General features: G+C 46.9%; 1 protein-coding gene and 1 long non-coding RNA gene across 27 annotated transcripts in view; one reads left to right on the top strand and one right to left on the bottom strand.

Annotated features, from left to right (window-relative positions):
* LOC127669409 (H-2 class I histocompatibility antigen, L-D alpha chain-like) overlaps positions 1–12,881 on the top strand; it is a 115,208-nt gene that overhangs the window by 58,870 nt on the left and 43,457 nt on the right. The gene's annotated exons all lie outside the window — the stretch shown is intronic.
* The window catches only part of LOC127669438 (uncharacterized), a 79,045-nt gene that overhangs the window by 58,474 nt on the left and 7,690 nt on the right, over positions 1–12,881 (bottom strand). The gene's annotated exons all lie outside the window — the stretch shown is intronic.

Below are 12,881 nucleotides of genomic sequence, written 5' to 3'. Positions count from 1 at the left end.
ATGAGTACTGTCAACCAACAGCCTGATTCATCTCCTGCCTGTTCAGATTATTCCTGAGGGTGGGGTCTCCTCTTCCTCTCTGTCATCTTGGGATGCCCCACCCCCACCCAGCTAATGGGCCTAAAAGTTTAAAATGTTCACCTAAGGAAGAAAGAATTATTCTAACCTCCTGAACTTTACCCTCTGATCCTTATATACACATATGCTTCAGTAAAATGCTCGCTCCAGGTGTTTCCTCAAACCCTGCATGGCAGACAGCCTCAAAGCACCTGCCCCATGACAATTCAACTTAAAAACACATCTGCATTCCCCAGCTGCAGATGGTCCTGCAGAGCCTGGACAGGGAGGGAACAGCATGCTTATCTTGAACCTAGACAGCATCCCAGCTTTCTTGGGTCTTCAAAGATGTTGACACCCTCAGACAACAGGAAGCAGTCTAAAGAGCTCAGTGACCCCATTTCTGCCCCACCAGTCACCCCTTCCTATTTTCTCACCTTATACAATAAATAAGACAAATGGATGTCTGTCAACCAATGACCACCCACATTCCAGAACCAGCCTGCTTTCAGCCTTTCAATGCCAGAAGCCACCAAATGTGACACATTTCCACTGTGGCCACAAGTTGTGTGCACCCTTATCCAGCCCAGATCTTTCTCTTCCACTCACTGTCTACCCCCAATAAACCTCTCACATGAAGTCTGCTGTGTGGTGTGATCTTTGCAAAATCCCTTAGTCCTCTGATCCATGCAAGAACCCTAGCAAGTCCCACACGGTCAGCCCTGAATGTTTCCCCAGCTGGGCAGCTGTCTGTTGGAGCAGGACCTGAAGCTGCATGGAGTCTGAGCAAGAAGGGAAATAGTAAATGTCCAAAGAGTGGAAGAGTGCGTCTTCTCGTGCCTGTTTAATTCTATGTCCACCTGTCTGTCTGTATATCTATCAACTACTTACCTACCGCTCCTCAGTTCCTCAAAAATCAGACTACCCTGCTCTGAGGGAAGAAAATGTTCTCTTCCCCTCTCCTCAGTGGCCCTGACTTTAACAGTCTCCCCTGTGATTATATCAGCAGCAGCAACCACCAGGCAGGGGAGAGACAGGTCCTTGGTACTGAGGGACAGGAATGGAGTTGATCCCACTGTGTTCCCATTCTGTGCATTCCAACTGATTTACCATGGGTCCTCCATCCACAGGGCAGGGCCCTGTCTCCAGGTCAGGCAGAGGAACCCATACCCATCCTCCTCCCTCAGCTCTCACTGAGTGACCCTGCACCAGGAGGCCATGCTGTTTGCATTTTGTCAACTCAACACAGACTGTGTTGTATTTGGGGAGAGAATCCTGAATTGAGAAAATGCCTCCGTCCAGGGGCATTTAGGAAAGTCTATAGGGCATTTTAAAATTATTATTAATGATCAATATAGAAGGGCTCAGCCCACTGGAGGTGGTCTTGGCTGGTGACCATGGATTGTATAAGAAAGCAGGCTGAGGAAGCCAGGAGCTGCAAGCCAGGTAGCACTGGTCTGGTCTCTGCTTCAGCTCCTCCCTCTAGAGTCCTCCCTCAAGGTCCTGCCCTGAATCTCTCCCATGATAGACTGTGATGTGGAAGCGTAAAGTGAAACAAACCCTTTCTTCCTCAAGTTGCTTTTGGTCAAGGGGTCTTATGCAGCAATGGAAACCCTCACTAAGACAGGGGTGCATGAGGGCCTCACTCTGCTCCCTACAGACCCCACCCTCTCCTGCAGCTCAACTCCTGTCCCTCCCTTGCCCTGGAGCAGCACCCACAAGGCTGCTCACAACCTGTACAGCTCCTGGGGATCTGATGTCCTCTCTGACCTCCTAGGGCAGCAGGCACCGTGTGCTGCACACACCTACATGCAGGTAAAACGCTCCCATACAGAAAATAAAATACATAAATATTTGTCAAAGCTTTAAATTCTATTTGTAGGGACACTCATAGCAAGCCTGAATGTCCATAGTATCTCAAGACAGTAGATATAACAGTTCCTTTTTCTTGATTATTTTTAACTATATATGTACATGTCTGTGTGGATATGTGCATGTGAGTGAAGGAGCCCACAGTGGTCACAGGTGTTCAATCCCTGGCACCGGAGTTGCAGTTCTGAGACACCTGATAAGAGATATGGGAATCAAACGTGGATACTTTAGAGAAGCAGTGCATGTCCCTAACCAAGGAGCCAGCCTTCCAGCCTGAATATAACATCTCTTCTGTGCATCAGTGACACAGGAATTTTACCTGCATATAATTCAGCCAAAATGATGCTTAAACAAAGGAGACAGGAAAATCCAGTGATTTTGTAACAAAGTGGACAAGAAGGGGACATGGAGAAATGTAAAGTGTAAAAAGATCTACTCCTCACACTGTTATTTGAACTTGACTTGATTTCTCAAACAAAATACTGACTGTTTACACACAATAAGATAATTATTTAAAGAGCAGTTTGGAGGAACTCAAGAGTTGTCTCAGCAGTTCAGGGCTCTTGCTGCTCTTGCAGAGGACCAGGGCTTGGTTCTCAGCAATCACATGGAAGGGGCTTTGTTTAATGCTTTTCTTAATTATTACCTTGTGTGATCTTTTGGCTTACTACCTTGCTTGATTACTATCTTATGTGATCTGTTTGTTACTGTCCCGACACTCATGACAGCCAACAGGGTCCCCGGACCACCTAAGAGAAGGCGAGAGACAAGAGGCTCGAGAGATGGACAACAAGACAATATTCTGATCAAGCTTTCAAATTTTAATTTTTATACAAGGCAATTTAAAGGGAAACAAGCAAGGTGTAGGGAGGGGTAAAGGGGGACAATCTCAGGGGCTGGCATCATTTCTTAGAAACAGTTTATCATAATTTCTGGGAAAAGGTGGCTATTGCTGCAGGAAATCTTGGCACGATAAAGGGGGTCATGAGGAGGTGAAGTGGAAAGGAGTTGCTATAGTAACCTATCCACAGATGAGCTTCAAGAGGAGGGGGTTTTGAGATCTAAGTAAGAATGGCTCCTAGCATCGAGATCTAAGTGAGAATGACTCCTGGTATCGAGATCTCCTGGCATCGGAGATCTGCCACAGGCTGACCCAGCTGGGGGAGTCACGACCATAGGAAAACCAGGGCTTTGGTAGTCAGGAAGGCACAGGTGCATGCGGTGAGGTAATGACAGACAGACACACCGGAGAGCGGTTTGAATCTGCTGCAACTTTGCTTTTTAGTCAGGCATATTTATAGTATATTGAGGAACATATCAAGATTGGCACACCACCCTTTTCAAGGCCAGAGGTGGGCACACTGCCAGAGACCTCCAGGGAGCCTAGCCCCAAGGGACATTTTTCTCCCGTCCGCCTTAATGACATACTGTCATGTCACACAGACGACACTGGAGTTGGTGTGGCAGTTCCCGGGTTTTTTTTTTTTTGTTTTTAAGACGCAGCTCTGTCAGATCTCGCTTCATCGTGTAAATGGACTTCAGCACAAGTCTGAAGAGGCAAGGAAATAACAGCACGACCATAATAATCACAATTAATATTAATATTCCAATTAAGACAAAATATTGTACCCAATCTAGAGGATTCAAAGATTTGATTCCTGCTTCCAGTCCTTTAGCCAATGAGTCAAGCTGGGTATTATCTAGATGTGCTTTGCTAATTGTTGCAATATCCCTCTGCAATATCTCCATGTCATGAGTAATCTCAGAATCTGCCCAAACTCCCTGTAAATGATTCTTCACCCTTTCCCATTGCTCAGTAGCATTATAAGGTAAAAGTGTAACACAGATATACGGAAAGGCAGCATGGCATCGAGTCTCCATCCTGGTCTTAATATTTACTATAGCCTGTCCTAAAGCTAAGACCACCTCTTCTAAAGCATTTATCTTTGACTCCAACTTTCTGTCTATCAGTGCTTGTTCTGACAAGGCCAATGAGATATTCTTATTCATATCATTGACAAATTGTGCAGTATGCATTTCCTGAACCAAGGCAGCAGTAGAGATGGCAAATGTAGTGAGTCTGGCTATTAATGCTGAGATCCCTAGGATAAGGGCAGCCACAAATCTCTTTGATCTTATTAATTCTTGCAACTTCTTTAAAGTCTGTATAGCTGTATTTTCATACCATGATTTATCCTTTAAATCTACTGGCAACATGACATATGCAGGATGCTTCACCAAAATCATGGCTGTCATATGTTTATCTATGCCAGAATCCACACAATTAGTAAGTCTGCATGCATAACAATTAATCATAGAATGCAAGGAAAACAAATTCAAGAGTCTGCAGCTGCTGTTGAGCAGTCACAACTCTACAGCTTCTCTTGTCAGATTCTTCAGCTGAGTCCATGTAGGCAGTTCCTGGGAGCCAGTAAAAGCTTTTGTAGTTTCACTTCAGTCTTCCTTCTCTCCTGCTTTCATTTTCTTTGTTGCTGCTTCAATAGCCACCTGGGATCCAGACTAGGGAGTCGGCATCCTGTGGGAACACATAAGCATATCCCCTCCCAGAGGAAATTAAAGCATCCGGCCTTTCCAGGTTCCGGTCTCAGGGCCTTTCACATGACTCGGGGGAGTTGGTCTAAATATGATTAAATCCCGTTCTTTATTATATAAAATTTGTTTCACTCTTGCTTTATTTAATTGCTCTTCCACCAGACCAAGAGTTTTAATAGCTTCTGGTGTCATAACACAAAGAGATTTAGGATCAGCTTCCCCTCGTAGTAGCTGAAAGAGAGGACTTAATTCTCTGGTTGTGATTTTTAAATAAGATCTTATCCAATTAATATTCCCCAATAATTTTTGAAAATCATTCAATTGTAATTTATACACTCTTATAGAGACCTTTTGTGGACTGATAAAATCATTATATATTAATTGTCCTAAATAATTCAAAAGTCTATTCTTTTGAACTTTATCTGGAGCAATAACCAGACCAAATGCTGTCAGTTGTTCAATAGTATATTCTAAAATCTGTTCAGTCATTTCCTTGGAAGGATGAGCTATCAATATATAATGAATCCATATAATGAATCAAATACACATCTGAACATTGCTCTCTAACTTTGATTAAAACCTGATCCACAAACTTTTGATACAATGTAGGACTATTTTTCATACCCTGAGGAAGAACTTTCCAGTGACATCTTCTATGTAGTCTTTTTAGATTAACTGATGGAACACTAAATGCAAACCTTTTACAGTCCTCAGGATGTGATTTTATAGTAAAAAGGCAGTCTTATAAATCAATTACAATTATATTCCAACCTTTAGGCACTGCCACAGGAGAGGGAAGTCCTGTCTGCAAAACACCCAAATCTGTCATAGTTGCATTAACCCCTCTCAGATCGTGTAACAATCTCCATTTCCCTGATTTTTTCTTTATAACAAAGATTGGTGTATTCCAAGGGCTGGTGCTTTCTTCAATACGCCCTTTATCTAATTGTTCTTGCACCAATTGTTCTATAGCCTGTATGTTTTCTTCTGTCAGGGGCCACCGATTGAGCCACACAGGCTCCTCTGCTTTCCAACTTATTTGATCTGCATGTAACAAGCTCCCAGTGGCCCCTATGAAAAATGCTGATCATTCAAATTATCAGATGACACCAATTTTAGATCCATGTCTTCTATAATGTCTCTTCTCCATAAAGAGAAAGAGGGAATGACGTAAGGCTGAATCATTCTTGTTTCACCTTCCAACTCCCATCTAAGGAGGTTGGAGCTCTGAGCTACATTCGAGGCCATTCCCAATCCTAGCAAGGAAGAGGAAGTCCTCTGACAAGGCCAAGCAGAAGGCCAGTCTTTTCCTGCTATGCAGGTTCTATCGGCTCCAGTGTCTAAGAGACCCTGAAGCAATTTTCCATTAATCCTTACCATTTTAAAAGGCCTCTGGGCCCCAATATCTTGGCCCCAGGCTACTACATCAGTGGATCCAAACTGTCCTTGTCCCCTATTTACTTTTAACACAGGGTCACGCAGTTTAAGATATGGCAACAAGAGAAGTCGTGCTATTCTCTGTCCTTTATGCATCTGTACTGTCTCTCTCACAGGTCTCATCAGCACTTTTATGTCTCCAGTGCTGTCTCCATCAATCACTCCTGGCAGTACCTCAAAATTCTTTTTATAGTTTGAACTACACCCAGTTATAAGTCCCACTATTCTTTGTGGTAATGTCCCTATCACTGAGGTTGGGATCAAGGTAACTCCTTCCCAGGATGACAAAATGACATCCTCACAGGAAGCTAGATCTAACCCAGCACTACCTGGAGTAGCTCTAGGCAGATCATGAATAGTAAATTCTGGTGCCTCAGGGTTAAGGGCACACTTTTCTTTAGTACCTTTATCTTGGTCCTCTCTTTCAATTCCAGGGCTGAGAGGTTGCCCCTGACCTAGTTTTTTGAGTTTTCCTCCTTCTTCTCGCCTGTAAGGGGTGTTCCATCCTTGTGGAACTTGGATTTACATTCATTTTTCCAATGTCTGCCCTTCTGGCACCAAGGGCACACTACTGAAGGAGATCCTCTTTTCTTGTTACCCCCATTGTTTTCTCCAGGACACTGTCTTTGCATATGTCCTTTCTTTCCACACTTATAACAAGTGGAACTGGAGGAGTCTCTTCCTCCTCCATATTTTTGCTTAACATAGGCGCTGAATTTCTGACCTTTCATAGCTACAGCATAGGCCATTCCTTGCACTACGGCTGGTGAGGCATCTACGCAGACTTTTATAAAGTCCTGCACTGTTCCTGTTTTTCTGATAGGCCTTATGAGGTCTTGACACAAAGTGTTAGCATTTTCTCAAGCTAATTGCTTAAGGAGTATCTCAGTACCTTCTGAGGGAGGCATCATTCTATTTACAGCTTCTTTGAGCCACGTACGTTCCGAGACCTTTAAATCTCTATTGGCCATCATAGCTTTAAAACAGAGGAACATTCGTTCCTGCTTCGACTCAGATCACCTCAGGTCACCTTACGATTACTTGCACTTAACCGGTGATCCTTTACCGGCGAACCTGCAGTGTCCTGGCGAGAGCCAGACCCGTTACCTTGAAGAAAAGAGAAAAGAAGAAGAAAGATTACTTGTCCAAAGAGTCCCTGTTCGAAGGCGCCACCTGCCACCAGCTGACCCAGCCGGGGGAGTTATGACCATAGGAAAACCAGGACTTTGGCATTCAGGAAGGCACAGGTGTGGCAAGGTAATGACAGACAGACACACTAGATGGCAGTTTGAATCTGCTGCAACTTTACTTTTCTTTTCTTTTTTTTGGATTTGTTTTTTTTTTTGAGACAAGGTTTCTCTGTATAGCCCTGGCTGTCCTGGAACTCACTCTGTAGACCAGGCTGGCCTCGAACTCAGAAATCTGCCTGCCTCTGCCTCCCAGAGTGCTGGGATTACAGGTGTGTGCCACCACTGCCCGGCGCAACTTTACTTTTTAGTCAGGCATATTTATAGTATATTGAGGAACAGATCAAGGTTGGCACACCTCCAGAAACACTCAAACAATTGCTAAACAAGGTACATTTCCATCTTAATTAGAACAGTAAGTAAACAAATGCACCAATGAAGGATTCAGCAGGCACCAATGAAGGATTCAGCAGGATGATGAGGCTTAAAGGGGGGAGTATAGGGGTTAGGTGAGTGTGGCTAGGCGGCGTGGGGGAAGGTGTCCAGGCGGGCCCTTGCCTGGGCACCTCTGCCCCTGAGGGACCACACACACACAGACATGGTATAGAATAGAGTTTATTCAGAATAGGGGATGGGAGTTAGTGGTAGAGAGAGAGAGGTAGAGAGAGAGAGAGAGAGTGGAAGCCGGCCATGACCACGTGGGGGGGGGGGAGAGCCCCAGGGGCAGAGAGGTGAGAGTATGTGGGAGAGCAGAGAGCAAAAAGAGAGAGAGGAGGGGCAAATAGCCCCTCTTATAGTGGGCCAGATCTCTAGGGCAGGGCATACCTGGCCATTGCCAGGTAGGTGTGGGGTGGAGCTTAGACAAAACCCCAACAAACATAACATGATGCCCACAGGAACTCTTGCTCTATGAACCATGATCAAAAGCAGATAAAAAACCTTAGACACATGGTGTTCGAGTCTAACTTGTGGTTACTTAAAGTTGTGTTAATAATCGATAGGAGAACCTGGGTCTTCGGGCCAATTTTTATGCCATTAGCCGTCTTGTGCCATCAAAAGTCAAAATGCTTTAAGAATGAGCACATATTCATGACAAGAGCCCTCGGTACTGCCCTGGACAGCAGGCACCGAGGTGGTCTAACTCACACTAATTTATCTCTACTATTTAAAGAATACGATAGGATCTTCTGTCCTTCATTGCTTTTACCCATCTATTATCTACTTTATCATAAGTACCTGTACAAAGCAATAACTCACCAGTAGTCCTATACTTTCTTCTACTGTGTTATTCCTGCTACAAACTATTCATAACATTCCCTAATGTCTCTGTTCTTTGTGCACTACCTTTGCTAAGGCTAATAATAAAACAGACCCTGAGGAAAAGCATTCCAAGACCTTCTTTCACTAAGGTTCAACATGAGTTCATCGAGTTTAGGACTGGAAACAGTGGGCGTAATCGCCACATCCTCTTTTCCTTCAACCAGAATACCAAGTTCTCCTTTATCAATTAACCAGCTTGTAGGCTGGGGTCGTGCTGTATAAAGAATTAAGAATAGGAAGAAGAAAGACACAGTGCAGAACCTATAAGCCAGGAAGCGCAGTATCCTTGGAGAACATCGAGGCCCTTTTCAAGGCCAGAGGTGGGCACACTGCCAGAGATCTCCAGGGAGCCTAGCCCCGAGGGGCATTTTTCTCCCATCCACCTTAATGACGTACTGTCATGTCACACAGATGACACTGGAGTTGGTGTGACAGAGATCTAAGTGAGAATGGCTCCTGGCATGTCACTACTTTGCTTGATTACTTTGTCTTTTATCTAAGGAGTGACCATGTGTTTTGGGTGTACCTAGAATGATATAAAAGCAGATAATGAAACTGCTTCAGCCTCAGTACAGGCTGAAGCCATGTTTCAGTCTTATCTAATTGGCTTTTTCATTTCAATCCCTTGAGGACTGGGGATTGGGAGTCCCTCCCTCTCTTGAGACACAGTTGACTGATAGAACTGACTTGGTCACCATGGGAAAACTAAGACAGGGTCACCAGGACCACATTGGACCCAGGATTTTGAGGGGTGTCTTTGCTGTTTTGTTTGTTTGTTTCTAGACAGGGTTTCTCTGTGTAGCCCTGGCTGTCCTGGAACTCACTCTGTAGACCAGACTGGCCTCGAACTCAGAAATCTGCCTGCTTCCACCTCCCAAGTGCTGGGATTAAAGGCATGTACCACCACCGCCCGGCCCTGAGGGTCTTGACAATGCCTGGCCAACAACTGAATTGTTGTTAGTAGCAGGTTATTTGTTCTGTCAGCCACTTCAGGGGCTGACAGAAGATGGGAAAGGTGACATCACTTCCTGCAGGAAGGCTCTGGATGTTGGGATGTCATGGTCTGTTACAGGTTACCATTCAAGCAATTGAGCAAAATTTTCCTTGTTCACAGGAATCAAAAAGCAACACTCAGGCTCAAGTGTGACCCATTGTACATAGTAGGCCCAAAAAATGAAATATCTTCTGTATTTTAATTTTATGCTGTTTTTCAAACTGTCATTTAGGTACAGTCTATTGAATCATACATTTCATTACTGCTCCAGAGCTGGCTTCATTGGCTAGTGGTAGCGTGCTTTCTAAACAGCCCCGTGTCCTTAGCACCTGGCCTCACACTCTAATAAGGTAGGAGAAAGAAAGAGAGCTTTGGAGCATTTTAAAACTATATTGTTTTATTTTATTTTCATTAAATTTTCTCATTTTTGTATCAGAGTGTGTAGGTGCACTAGCACTGGATCCCTTGGAACTGAAGTTGCAGACGCTGACAGCCGCCATGTGCTGATGGGACTCAACCTGGATCCTCTGCAACAGCAGCAAGTGCTCGGAGCTGCTGAGCCATCTCCCCAGCCACTGTTGCAATGTTTCCATCAGGAACCCACACAGCTGACCCACAGCACGCTGGCTGAGCACAGTGAGAGAACTAGAGGCTCAGGAAGAGACAGTGCAGTGCAGAGCTCAGGAGGGAGGGTGCTGGGCACTGATGGGGTGAGGCCCGAGGGACAGAGACAGAGAGGGGCTGAGCAGGAGGAGACAGAGGCAAAGGGGAGATGCTAACTCAGCAGAGTCCCCTGTTTGAGGGTGTTTCTGTACAGACTGCACTGGACACGTATCTGGACCCTGCTGGCCTCTTACATCCCATAGTGAACGCTGTGCTGGTTTGAATGAGAACAGCCACACAGGCTCATAGGAGTGAATACCTCAAATCCAGCTGTTGGAGCTGTTCAGAAAGGATTGGCATGCGTGGCATGGCTGGAAGATGGGCACTGGGTGAGACAAGGGTTTACAGACTTTCACTGTTCCCAGGGTCTCAACCTGTTGCTTGCAAATCAAATTGTGAGCTCATGGCTGTTTGTCCACCCCACCTTTCCTCTGCCATCATGGACTCAAACCCTCTCAGACTAGAGAACAGATTAAACACATTCTTCTATAAGTCGCCTTGGTCACAGTGTCTCATCACAGTAATAAAAAACTAACTAAAGCTGATGTGGCGACACAGGCCTTCAATCCCAGTGTGGTGGACTGAATAGGTGACCCCCATAGACTCATGTGTTTGAAAGCTTGGCCCACAAGGAGTGGCATTATTAGTGGGTGTGGCCTTGTGGAAGTGGGCGTGGCCTTGTTGGGGAAGTGTGTCACTGTGGGATTGGGCTTTGAGGTCTCCTATGCTCCTGCTCTGCCCAGTGTGGAATGAGAGCCTCTTCCTGGCTGCCTTTGGATCCAGATGCAGAAGTCTCTGCTCCCCCAGCACCATGTCTCCCTGCACACTGTCATGCTTCCTCTTATAATGGACTAAATCCCTGAACCTGTAAGCCAGCCTCTATTAAATGTTTGGGATTAGAAGACTTGACTTGGTCATGGTGTTCTTCACAGCACTGAAACCCAATATAAGACACCCAGCACTCAGGATGCAAAGGGACATGTATTTCTGTGAGTTCAAGGACAGCCTGAACTACATAGTGAGTTCCAGGATAGCCAGAGCTGTGCAGAGACCTTGTCTCAAAAACCGAAGAAGAAGAAAAGTAATGGAGATTGATCTGTGGAGCTGCCCAACCCCAGCAGCATCCTTAGGTTGGTCAGGAAGAAACTTAAGAGCATCAGCTTCTCATGGAAACACTCAGAGGGACCAGAGCCCCTCGCCTTGTCGGCTCACAGTGTGAGTGAAGGTCAGAGAGGGAGTGAGGGGTCACAGGTTACATAACTCCTACCACACTGTCATCATTATTCTGTGTTATAGCTGGTGACAATGTCCTACTGTGATTGAGTCACTAAAGCCACTGCACTGTGGAAGTGCTGACACAGGGGGGAGGCGGGAGTATAGACAGGGATCAATACCCTGCTGTCTGTGGTCCCCACAGGGGTCTCTCTTCAGTGGAGAAGGAGGTCTAATGTGCTGAGACAATGTCCCAGGTCCTCATGGACAAACCTGGGACTCGGAATGAAGGTCCTTGTAAAACACACCCACCTGGAGCCACAGATGCATCATCTGTGAGGAAACACTGGAGGAGTCTGCAACTAAGCCTGAGGCTAAGAAGACAGAATCCTGAGGGAAGAGGCAAAGTCTCCTCTTTACAGATGAGAGTCCTGCTGTCAGGGTCGGCAGTGAGAACCACTCACTGCAGGTGCACTCAGAGCCTGGTCTCTGTGGGGTCCGTGTGGGGCTTGCAGCCCTGCGCCTCCACCTTCAGGAGAAGCATTTCTCCACTGCATCCCCAAACCACTTGCTTTGCCAATGTATTCCCGGAAGTGGCTTTTCTTCTAGAAGACTCCAGGGTCTGACTTCTGAAGAGGGAAGAGGAAGGGTGGAGGAGAGGACACAGGGAGTCTGGCCTGCGGGTCTCTCCTGGTGTCCTGACAGCTTCTGGGTCAGAACTCGGAGTCACCATGACAAACAGGGCTCTGTCCGCAGCACAGGATTCAGGCAAAGTCTTAGTCTCCAGGCGGTGAGGTCAGGGGTGGGGAAGCCCAGGGCTGGGGATTCCCCATCTCCTCAGTTTCACTTTTACTCCTAATCCCAGTCAGGTTCTTCCTCCAGGACACTGAGGACGCTAGCAGGACTCGCCCCCATTGGATGGCGCAAAGCACTGGGAACCAACCAGCGTCACCGCGGGCACTGGTTATAAAGTCCACGCATCCCGCGGGACTCAGACGCCCCGGATCCCAGATGGACGCTATGGCGTCGCGCACGATGATCCTGCTGCTGGCGGCCTTGCTGGCTGCAATCTAGACCGAAGCGGGTGAGTGCGGGGGTCGGGAGGGAAAAGGCCTGTGCGGGGAGGGGCGGGGGCGGAACCAGGGAAGCCGCGTCCCCGCGTCGCCTACTGGACCCTCCATCCCTTATCCACCCGCGTCCGGAGCCCCGCGCCCTGCTCCCTTCCCGGCCCGCGCACCCGTCCGGGGTCCCGGGAGGAGGTCGGGGTCTCACTGCCCGCCACCCCAGGCTCACACTCGATGCGGTATTTCCACACCGCCTTGTCCCTGCCTGGTCTCAGCCTCGGGGAGCCCTGGAACTTGGAAGTCAGCTACGTGAACCACATGCAGTTCCTGCTCTTTGACTGCAAAGCAGAGAATCTGAGGATGGAGCTGCATGCGCCTTGGATGGAGATGGAGGGGCGGGAGACACAGATCGCCAAGGGCAATGAGAAGAGTTTCCCAGTGAACCTGAGGACTGTGCTGAGCTACCACAACCAGAGGGAGGGTGGCGAGTGACACTCTGGGCCTGATTGTGGAGGGCCAATG

Source organism: Apodemus sylvaticus, chromosome 19 (genome assembly GCF_947179515.1).
Source record: "Apodemus sylvaticus chromosome 19, mApoSyl1.1, whole genome shotgun sequence".
NCBI classification, from domain to species: domain Eukaryota; kingdom Metazoa; phylum Chordata; class Mammalia; order Rodentia; family Muridae; genus Apodemus; species Apodemus sylvaticus.
Note: the sequence above shows the minus strand (reverse complement) of the source record. Positions and strands in the feature narration are given on the sequence as shown.